This window comes from Scylla paramamosain, chromosome 18 (assembly GCF_035594125.1).
Source record: "Scylla paramamosain isolate STU-SP2022 chromosome 18, ASM3559412v1, whole genome shotgun sequence".
Classification (NCBI taxonomy): Eukaryota; Metazoa; Arthropoda; class Malacostraca; order Decapoda; family Portunidae; genus Scylla; species Scylla paramamosain.
The window spans coordinates 7,218,155-7,229,549 of NC_087168.1; positions in this window are offsets into that span (position 1 = coordinate 7,218,155).

Consider the following 11,395-nt stretch of genomic DNA (forward strand, 5'->3'; position numbering starts at 1 on the left):
AATAACATTACCAAAAATATTTATTTTGAGTGTTTTTGATCATGTTACTTATAAAAACGCTTAAATACATGTAAAGAACCCTATGTTTGTATAAGAAAAGGACATAAGGAAAATCGTGTATTATGAGTGTTTTTAAGTTCCTTAAGTACCAAAAAGCTAAAACTCACAAATAGCACTTTATAGAGAAAAAAAAATTGTTATTCATCTTCATAGGTAATGAGATACCAAAATTCTGGAAAAATTCAGGGAAATTTTGTAAAAAAAAATCATTATATAAAAAAAATAATTTTAGCTTCATTTCGGAGTTATGTACCAAACCCTGAAGTGCATGCAAAGCCACCTAGATGGTGAAATTACTCGGCTTTACCAGAAACCTGTCTTTTCAGTGTTTTTTTTTCAGCAATTTCAACAATATTACTGAAAACGTGTCTTTTCAGTGATTTACGTGGAAAAACGCTAAAATGGATGCAAACCAACCAATATGAAGAAATAGAATAACATTACCAAAAAGATATATTTTGATGTGTTTTTGAGCTTGTTACCTACAAAAAAAATGCGAAAATGGATGAAATGCAGTCTATATTAGGAAAAAAAAGGACATTACGAGAAACGTGTATAATGAGTGTTTTACAGTTTCACAAGAACCACAAGGGAAAAAACTCAAAAACTCGTGTACATAAAGAAATTTCTTATATACCAAAATGCTGAAACTCATGAACACTTTTAATTGAGAAACAGAACTACCTTACCAATTGTGTGTATTAGTATTTGGTATGTATTCTTACATACAAAATGCTGAAACTCATGAATAACACTTTTAATTAAGAAACAGAACAACCTTACTAAATGCCTGTATTTTGAGTGTTTTTCACATTCTTAGTTACCAAAACCCTAAGTTCCATGCGAAACTAGCTTTATGTGGGAAAAAAATATTACCAGAAAATGTCTTTCGAGTGTTTTTGAGCGTGTTAGGCAATACACCACTAAAAAGCAGGGCAATCACATTACATGGGAATAAAACCAACTTTTACCTAGAACTTGCCTTTATGTGTGTTTGAGCTCATTATATAACAAAACGCTAAAACGCATGGAAAACACCTTTTATGGACAAACAGAATAACATTACCAAAAACATCTATTTTGAGTGTTTTTGATCATGTTATCTATAAAAACGCTTAAATACATGCGAAGAACCTTATGTTTGGGAAACGAAAGGACATTACGAGAAATATGTATTATGAGTGTTCTTAGCTCTTTAAGTACCAAAAAGCTAAAACCCACAAATAACACTCTTTATTTAGAAAAATATATAAATAAAAAAAAAATAGGATTTTTTTTTTCATCTTTATAGAGGTGCGGAGATACCAAAATTCTGGTAAAATTCCGGACTATCATATGATAAAAAAAAATTATCAAAAAGTTAATTTTAGCTTTTTTTTTCGGACTGTTATATACCAAACCCTAAATTAAATGCAAACCCTCCTATATGAGGAAATTAAACGACCTTAAAAGAAATCTGTCTTTTGAGTGTTTTTCAGAATGTTAGGTACCAATCCGATAAATAAATAAGGAACTCACTCTATATGGGAATCCAAAACAAAATTACTGAAAACGTGTCTTCTCAGTTTTTTACGTAGAAAAACCAATATAGAAAAAAAAACATTACCAAAAAGGTATATTTTTGAGTGTTTTTGAGCTTGTTACCTACAAAAAACGCAAAAATAGATGCAAAGCACTCAATATTAGGAAATAAAAGGACATTGCAAGAAAAGTGTATAATGAGTGTTTTATAGTTCAAAACAACCAAAAGGCTAAAAAAGCAAAAAACTTGTGGATATGGAGAAGTTTCCTAAATGCCAAAATGCTGAAACTCATGAATAACATTCCTAATTGAGAAACAGAACAACCTTACTAAATTAGTGTATTTTGAGAGCTTTTCACATTCTTAGTTACCAAAACCCCAAAATGCATGCGAAACCAGCTTTATGTGAGAAAAAAAATATGAACAGAATAATGTCTTTTGAGTGTTTTTGAGCCTGATAGGCAATAAAGCACTAAAAAGCAGGGCAATCACATTACATTTGAATAAAACCAATTTTTATCAAGAACATGCCTTTAAGTGTTTTTGAGCTCCTTATATACTAAACCGCTAAAACGAATGCAAAACAAACTTTATGGAGAAACAGAATAAAATTACCAAAAACCTGTATTTTGAGTGTTTATGATCATGTTATATATAAAAACGCTTAAATACATGCAAAGAACCTTATATTTGGGAAACAAAAGGACATTACGAGAAACGTTTATTACAAGTGTTTTTAAGTTTCTTAAGTACCAAAAACCTAAAACCCACTCTTCATTTAGAAAAAAAATAAAAAAATAAAAAAATAGGATTTTTTTTTTTTTTTGTTATTCATCTTCATAGGTACCGAAATGCCAAAATTCTGGGAAATTCAAGGCAATTATATGATAAGAGAATATTATCAAAAAAGTTGATTTAGGTCTTTTTTCGGACTGTTATGTACCCTAAACTGCATGCAAAGCCTCCTAAACTGCATGCAAAGGAAATTAAACGACATTACCAGAAATCTGTCTTTTAAGTGTTTTTCAGCATGTTAGTCACCAAAATGATTAATAATAAGGAACTCACTTTATATGGGAATCCAAAACAAAATTACTGAAAACGTGTCTTCCCAGTAATTTACGTAGAAAAACGCTAAAATGGATGCAAACCAACCAATATCAAGAAATAGAAAAAACATCACCAAAAAGGTATATTTCGATTGTTTTTGAGCTTGTTACAAAAAAACGCTAAAATTTATACAATTCACTCTATACTGGGAAACAAAGGGACATTGCGAGAAAAGTGTATAATGAGTGTATTATAGTTCAAAATAACAACAGGGCAAAAAACGCAAAAACTCGTGTATATGAAGAAGTTTCCTAGATACCAAAATGCTGAAACTCATGAATAACACTCTTAACTAAGAAACAGAACAACCCTACCAAATTCGTGTATTTTGAGTGTTTTCATGTTCTTGTTTCCAAAAACCCAAATTTCATGCAAAACCATATTTATGTGGGAAAACATGACATTTCCAGAAAAAATGTCTTTTGATTGTTTTTGAGCGTGATAGGCAATAAAGCACTAAAAAGCAGGGCAATCACTTTGCATTGGAATAAAACCAATTTTTACCAAGAACATGCATTTAAATGTTTTTGAGCTCCTTATATACGAAACCGCTAAACGCATGCAAAACAAATTTTATGGAGAAAAAGAATAACATTACCAAAAACATGTAATTTGGGTGTTTTTTTTCATGTTATTTATAAAAAAGCTTAAATACATGCAAAGAACATTATGTTTGGGAAACAAAAGGACATTACAGGAAAAGTGTATTATGAGTGTTTTTTTTTTTAAGTTCCTTAAGTACCAAAAAGCTAAAACCCACAAATAACACTTTATTTAGAAAAAAAATAGGATTTTTTTTTTTTTATCTTTATAGGTACCGAGATGTCAAAATTCTGGGAAAACTCAGGAAAATTATATGAACAAAAGAATATTATCAAAAAAGTTAATTTTAGCTTTTTTTTCGGACTATTATGTACCAAACCCTAAAGTGCATGCAAAGCCTTCTATATGAGGAAATTAAACGACCTTACCAGAAATCTGTCTTTTGAATGTTTTTCAGTATGTTAGGCACCAAAACGATAAATAATAAGGAATTCACTCTATATGGGAATCCAAAACAAAATTACTGAAAATGTATCTTCTCAGTGTTTTACGTAGAAAAACGCAAAAACTCGTGTATATAAAGAAGTTTCTTAGATACCAAAATGCTGAAACTCATGAATAACAATTTTAACTGAGAAAAAGAACAACCTTAGCAAATGCGTGTATTTTGAGTGTTTTTCATATTGCTAGTTAGCAATATGCAAAATTGCATGCGAAACTAGCTTTATGAGGGAAAAAAAATGACATTACCAGAAGTTTCTTTTAATTGTTTTTGAGCGTGTTAGGCAATGAAGTACTAAAAAGCAGGGCAATCACATTACATGGGAATAAAACTAACTTTTACCAAGAACTTGCCAATATGTGTTTTTGAGCTCCTTACATACCAAACCGCTAAAAAAAACATGGAAAACAAACTTTATAAAGAAACATAATAACACTACCAAAAACATGTATTTTGAGTGTTTTTGATAATGTTATCTATGAAAACGCTTAAATACATACAAAGAACCTTATGTTTGGGAAACATAATTAAATTTTTTTCGGACTGTTATGTACCAAACACTAAAGTGCAGGCAAAGCCTCCCATATGAGGAAATTAAACGACCTTACCAGAAATCTGTGTTCTGCGTGTTTTTTCAGTATGTTAGGCACCAAAATGATAAATAATATGGAACTCACTCTATATGGCAAACCAAAATAAAATTACTGAAAACGTGGCTTTTCAGTGTTTTACGTAGAAAATCGCTAAAACGGATGCAATTCAACCATTATCAAGAAGTAGAAAAACATGACCAAAAAAAAAGAAAAACATTATTAAAAAGGTATATTTTGAGTGTTTTTGAGCTTGTTACAAAAAAAACGCGAAAATTGATACAAATCACTCTATACTGGGAAACAAAGGGACATTGCGAGAAAAGTGTATAATGAATGTTTTATAGTTCAAAAGAACCACAAGGCAATAAACGCCAAAACTCGTGTATATGGAGAAGTTTACTAGTTACCAAAATGCAGAAACTCATGAATAACTCTCTTAATTGAGAAACAGAACAACTTTACTAAATGCGTGTATATTAAGTGCTTTTCACATTCTTAGTTACCAAAATTGCAAATTGCATGCGAAACCAGCTTTATGTGGGAAAAATATGACATTACCAGAAAAGTGTCTTTTGAGTGTTTTTGAGCGTGATAGACAATAAAGGACTAAAAAGCAGGGGAATCACTTTACATGGCAATAAAATCAATTTTTACCAAGAACTTGCCTTTAAGTGTTTTGAGCTCCTTATATACCAAAACGCTAAAACGCATGCAAAACACACTTTATGGAGAAAGAGAATAACATTACCAAAAACATATATTTTGAGTGTTTTTGATCATGTTACCAATAGAAACGCTTAAATACATGCAAAGAACCCTATTTTTGGGAAATGAAAGGACATTACAAGAAACGTGTATTATGAGAGTTTTTAATATAATTATTTACCAAAAAGCTAAAAGCCACAAATAACACTCTTTATTGAGAAAAAATAAATAAATAAATAAAAAAAAATGCGATAATTTTTTTTCTTTCCTTTTCATTTTCACAGGTACCTAGACGCCAAAATTTGGGCAAAATTCAGGAAATTATGCGTCAATTATCAAAAAAGTTAATTTTAGTTTTTTTTTTCGTACTTTTATGTACCTAACCCTAAAGTGCATGCAAAGCCAAATATATGGGGAAATTAAACGTCTTTGCCAGAAAATTGTCTTATGAGTGTTTTTCAGCATGTTAGGCACCATAACGGTAAATAACATGCAAGTCACTCTATATGGGAATCTAAAACAAAATTACTGAAAACGTGTCTTTTCGGTGTTTTATGTAGAAAAACGCTAAAACGGATGCAAACCAACCAATAAGAAGAAAATAAATAACATTACCAAAAAGGTACATTTTGAGCGTTTTTGAGCTTGTTACCTACAAAAAACGCGAAAATGGATGGAAAGCACTCTTTATTGGGAAACAAAAGGACATTACGAGAAACATGTATAATGAGTGTCTTATTATTTTTGAGCAAAAGAACTTGTTGTTCACAAGAACCACAAGGCAAAAAACGCAAAAACTCATGTATATAAAGAAGTTTCTTAGATACCAAAATGCTGAAACTCATGAATAACAATATTAATTGAGAAACAGAACAACCTTATCAAATGCGTGTATTTTTAGTGTTTTTTACATTCTTATTAAAACCCCAAATAGCACGCAAAACTATGTTGGAAAAAAATGACATTATAAGAAGTGTCTTTTGAGTGTTTTTGAGCGTGTTAGGCAATAAAACACAAAGAACAGAGCATTCACATTACATGGGAATAAAACCAACTTTTACCAAGAACTTGCCTTGAAGTGTTTTTGACCTCCTTACAAACCAAAACGCAAAAACACATGCAAGAAACTCCTTCATGGAGAAGCAGAATAACATTACTAAAAACATGTGTTTTAAGTGTTTTTGATCATGTTACCTATAAAAACGCTTAAATACATGCAAAATACCCTATGTTTGGGAAACGAAAGGACATTACGAGAAACGTGTATTAGGACCGTTTTTAAGTTCCTTAAGTACCAAAACGTTAAAACCCACAAATAACACTCCTTATAGAGAAAAAAATAAATAAATAAAAAAATATTTTATTTTTTATATTCATTTTCATAGATACCAAGATGCCAAAATTCTGCCAAAATTCAGGGAATTTATATGGAAAACAGAACATTATCAAAAAAGTTAATTATAGCTCTTTTTCGGATTTTTATGTACCAAACTCTAAAAAGCATGCCACCTATATAAAAACGTTAAACGACTTTACCAGAAACCTGTCTTTTCAGTGTTTTTCGGCATGTTAGATACTAAAACGATAAATAATATGGAATTCAGTTATATGTGAATCCAAAACAAAATTACTGAAAACGTGTCTTTTCAGTGTTTTATGTAGAGAAACGCTAAAACGGATGCAAACCAACAAATATGAAGAAATAGAATAACATTACTAAAAAGTATTTTTGAGCTTTTTACCTACAAAAAACGCGCAAATGGATGGAAAGCACTCTATATTGGGAAGTAAAAGAACTTTACGAGAAACGTGTATAATGAGTGTTTTATAGTTTCACAAGAACCACAAGGCAAAAAAAGCAAAAACTCATGTATATATAGAAGTTTCTTACATACCAAAACGCTAAAACTCATTAAATTGAAAAACAGAACTATCTTACCAAATGTGTGTATTTTGAGTGTTTTTCACATTCTTAGTTACGAAAATCCCAAATTACACGCGAAACTAGCTTTATGTGGGAAAAAAATGGCATTACCAGAAAAGTGTCTTTTGAGTGTTTTTGAGCGTTATATGCAAGAAAATACTAAAAAGCAGAACAATCACATTACACTGGAATAAAACGAAATTTTACGAAAACCTTGCCTTTAAATGCTTTTTAACTCCTTACATACCAAAACGCTGAATGCATGCAAAACAACCTTTATGGAGAAACAGAATAACATTACCAAAAACATGTATTTTGAGTGTTTTTGATCATGTTACCTATAAAATCGCTTAAATACATGCAAAGAACTCTATGTTTGTGAAACGAAAGGACATTACGAAAATCGTGTATTATGAGTATTTTTAAGTTCCTTAAGTACCAAAAATCTAAAACCCACAAATAAAACTCTTTATAAAGAAAAAAAAAGAAAAAAAAATAGATTTTTTTTATTCATCTTCATAGGTACCGAGATGCCAAAATTCTGAGAAAATTCAGGGAAATTATGTGAAAAAAAAACATAAAAAAAATCATTTTAGCTTTTTCCGGAGTTATGTACGAAATCCGGAAGTGCAAGCAAAGCCACCTATATGGGGAAATTACACGACTTTACAAGAAACGTGTCTTTGGGTGTTTTCAGCAATTTCAACAATATTACTGAAAACGTGTCTTTTCAGTTTTAGCGTAGAACGTTAAAACGGATGCAAACCAACCAATATGAAGAAATAGAATAACATTACAAAAAAGTTGAGTGTTTTTGAGCTTGTTACTTACAAAAAACGCAAAAATGAATGCAAAGCAGTCTATATGGGGGAACAAAAGGATATTACAAGAAAACTGTATAAGGAATGTTTTAATAGTTTTTAAGAACCATAAGGCAAAAGACGCAAAAACTCGTATATATGGAGAAGTTTCTTAGATACCAAAATGCTGAAACTCATGAATAATACTCTTAATTGAGAAACAGAACAATCTTAGGAAATGAGTGTATTTTGAGTGTTTTTTTTTTTTTCACATTCTTAGTGGTCCAACCCCAAATTACATGCGAAACTGTGGAAAAAAAAAATGAAATTACAAGAAAAGTGTCTTTTTAGTGTTTTTCAGCGTGTTAGGCAATAAAGCACTAAAAAGCAGGGCAATCACATTACATGGGAATATATCCAACTTTTACCAAGAACTTGCCTTTAAGTTTTTTTGAGCTCCTTACATACCAAAACGCTAAAACCCATGCAAAACACCCTTTATGGAAAAACAGAATAACATTATCAAAAACATGTATTTTGAGTGTTTTTGAGCTTGTTACCAATAAAAACGCTTAAATACATGCAAAGATCCCTATGTTTGGGAATGAAAGGACATTACGAAGAATGTGTATTATGAGTGTTTATAAGTTCCTTAAGTACCAAAAAGCTAAAACCCACAAATAACACTCTTTATATTGGGAAACAAAAGGATATTACAAGAAAACTGTATAAGGAATGTTTTAATAGTTTTTTTAAGAACCATAAGGCAGTAGACACCTGCCGAAACGATAATTACTCTCAGTGAGGTCTAAACCACTGTTCAGGGGGTGCTGTGAACTTATCATTAAACCCAGCTGTGACCTCACAGAAGGTTTCCCTTTGTGTCTCACAACACAAGGGGGCAGTCACAGCCTGCCCTCTAAAGACAACTCTCTTCCTCCACACAAAACTACAAGCACCTAATAACACACACACCCTTCACTCAAAAATTTTAAAATCATGGCGACTCCCCTACACCAGCCTCGGAGTCCCCATCTGGGGAGGGGACCATAAATGTTCCCCAGGTCGGACTGCCTTTCAGGTGACGGCCTGAAGAGTGTCTTGACACCCCCCTCAACTTTTTCTTCATTAACTTCTGCAACATTCGCGGTCTAAGATCTAATTTTCAATCTGTAGAACACCACCTCTCCTCTTCTAAACCTCATCTTCTTTTATTCACTGAAACTCAGGTGTGGAGGCAACTGACAGTAGCCCCTTTTCTGTTCCCTCCTACTTTCTCTATCCTCATTTTCGATCCAAAGCCTGGATGCTGCGTTTATGTGCGCAATAACTTAACCTGCTCTCGTGCCCACGCTCTTGAATCTTCCGAGTTTTCCTACATCTGGCTACGACTACAGAGTCATTCTCATACTAAATTTATCTGTGCTGTATACCTCTCCCCTAACTCCTCTGACTATAAGAAATTCTTTGACTACTTAACTTCCAAAGTGGAGCACATTCTGACCATCTTCCCTTTTGCAGAGATCTCCATTCTTGGAGACTTCAATGTTCACCACCAGCTTTGGCTTTCCTCTCCCTTCACTGACCATCCTGGTGAACTAGCCTACAACTTTGCTATCCTCCATGACCTAGAGTAATTGGTGCAACACCCTACTCGTATTCCTGACCAGGAAATCTTGGAGATACGCCCAACATTCTTGACCTTTTCCTGACCTCTAATCCTTCTGCTTATGCTGTCATCCTTTCTTCTCCGTTGGGCTCCTCCGATCACAATCTCATATCTTTATCTTGTCCTATCACTCCAATCCCTCCTCAGGATCCCCCTAAGCAGAAAGATTACCTCTGGCGTTTTGCCTCTGCTAGTTTGGGGGACCCTGAGGAAGTATTTTGCTGATTTTCCTTGGGGCGGCTATAACTTCCGTGTCAAGAGACCCGTCTTTGTGTGCTGAGCGCATAACAGAGGTGATAGTGTCTGGCATGGAGGCGTACATTCCTCACTCTTTTCTCGTCCTAAACCTTCTAAACCTTGGTTTAACACAGCTTGTTCTCGTGCTATACATGATAGAGAGGTGGCCCACAAAAGGTACTTAAGCCTTCCATCACCAGAATCTCATGCACTTTATATTTCTGCCCGGAACCATGCCAAGTCTGTTCTCCAACTAGCCAAAAACTCCTTCATTAACAGAAAATGTCAAAACCTTTCAAGATCTAACTCCCCTCGTCATTTCTGGCATCTAGCCAAAAATATCTCCAATAACTTTGCTTCTTCTTCTTTCCCTCCTCTACTTCAACCAGATGGCACCACTGCTATCACTGGCATTTTTATTTCTAAAGCTGAACTCTTTGCTCAAACCTTTGCTAAAAACTCTACCTTGGACGATTATGGGCTTGTTCCTCCCTCTCCTCCACCCTCTGACTACTTCATGCCACGGCCTTCAGAATTCTTCGTAATGATGTTTTCCATGCCCTCGCTGGTCTAAACCCTCGGAAGGCTTATGGACCTGATGAGGTCCCTCCTATTGTTCTCCGAAACTGTGCCTCCGTGCTTGCACCTTGCCTAGTCAAACTCTTTCAGCTCTGTCTGTCAACATCTACCTTTCCTTCTTGCTGGAAGTTTGCCTACATTCAACCTGTTCCTAAAAAGGGTTTTTTTTTTTTTTTTTTTTTTTTTTATGTAGGAAGGATACTGGCCAAGGGCAACAAAAATCTAATAAAAAAAAAATGCCCACTGATACTTCAGTCCCTTAAAAGGGTCAAAGCAGTGGTCAAAAATTAGTGGATAAGTGTCTTGAAACCTCCCTCTTGAAGGAATTCAAGTCATAGGAAGGTGGAAATACAGAAGCAGGCAAGGGAGTTCCAGAGTTTACCAGAGAAAGGGATGAATGATTGAGAATGCTGGTTAACTCTTGCGTTAGAGAGGTGGACAGAATAGGAGTGAGAAGAAAGAAGAAAGTCTTGTGCAGCGAGGCCATGGAAGGAGGCCCAGGCATTGCTGATTAACGAGATCAGAAGAGCGGTTAGCTGTGAAAATAGCGGTAGAAGACAGCTAGAGATGCAACATTGCGGCGGTGAGAGAGAGGCTGAAGACAGTCAGTTAGAGGAGAGGAGTTGATGAGACGAAAAGCTTTTGATTTCCACCCTAATACAGAACAACAATATGAGTGGAACCCCCCCCAGACATGTGTAGGCATACTCCATACATGGACGGACAAGGCCCTTGTACAGAGTTAGCAGCTGGGGGGGTGAGAAAAACTGGCGGAGACGTCTCAGAACACCTAACTTCATAGAAGCTGTTTTAGCTAGAGATGAGATGTGAAGTTTCCAGTTCAGATTATAAGTAAAGGACAGACCGAGGATGTTCAGTGTAGAAGAGGGGGACAGTTGAGTGTCATTGAAGAAGAGGGGATAGTTGTCTGGAAGATTGTGTCGAGTTGATAGATGGAGGAATTGAGTTTTTGAGGCATTGAACAATACCAAGTTTGCTCTGCCCCAATCAGAAATTTTAGAAAGATCAGAAGTCAGGCGTTCTGTGGCTTCCCTGCGTGATATGTTTACCTCTGAAGGGTTGGACGTCTATGAAAAGGCATGGAAAAGGGTGCAGGGTGGTATCATCAGCATAGGAGTGGATAGGACAAG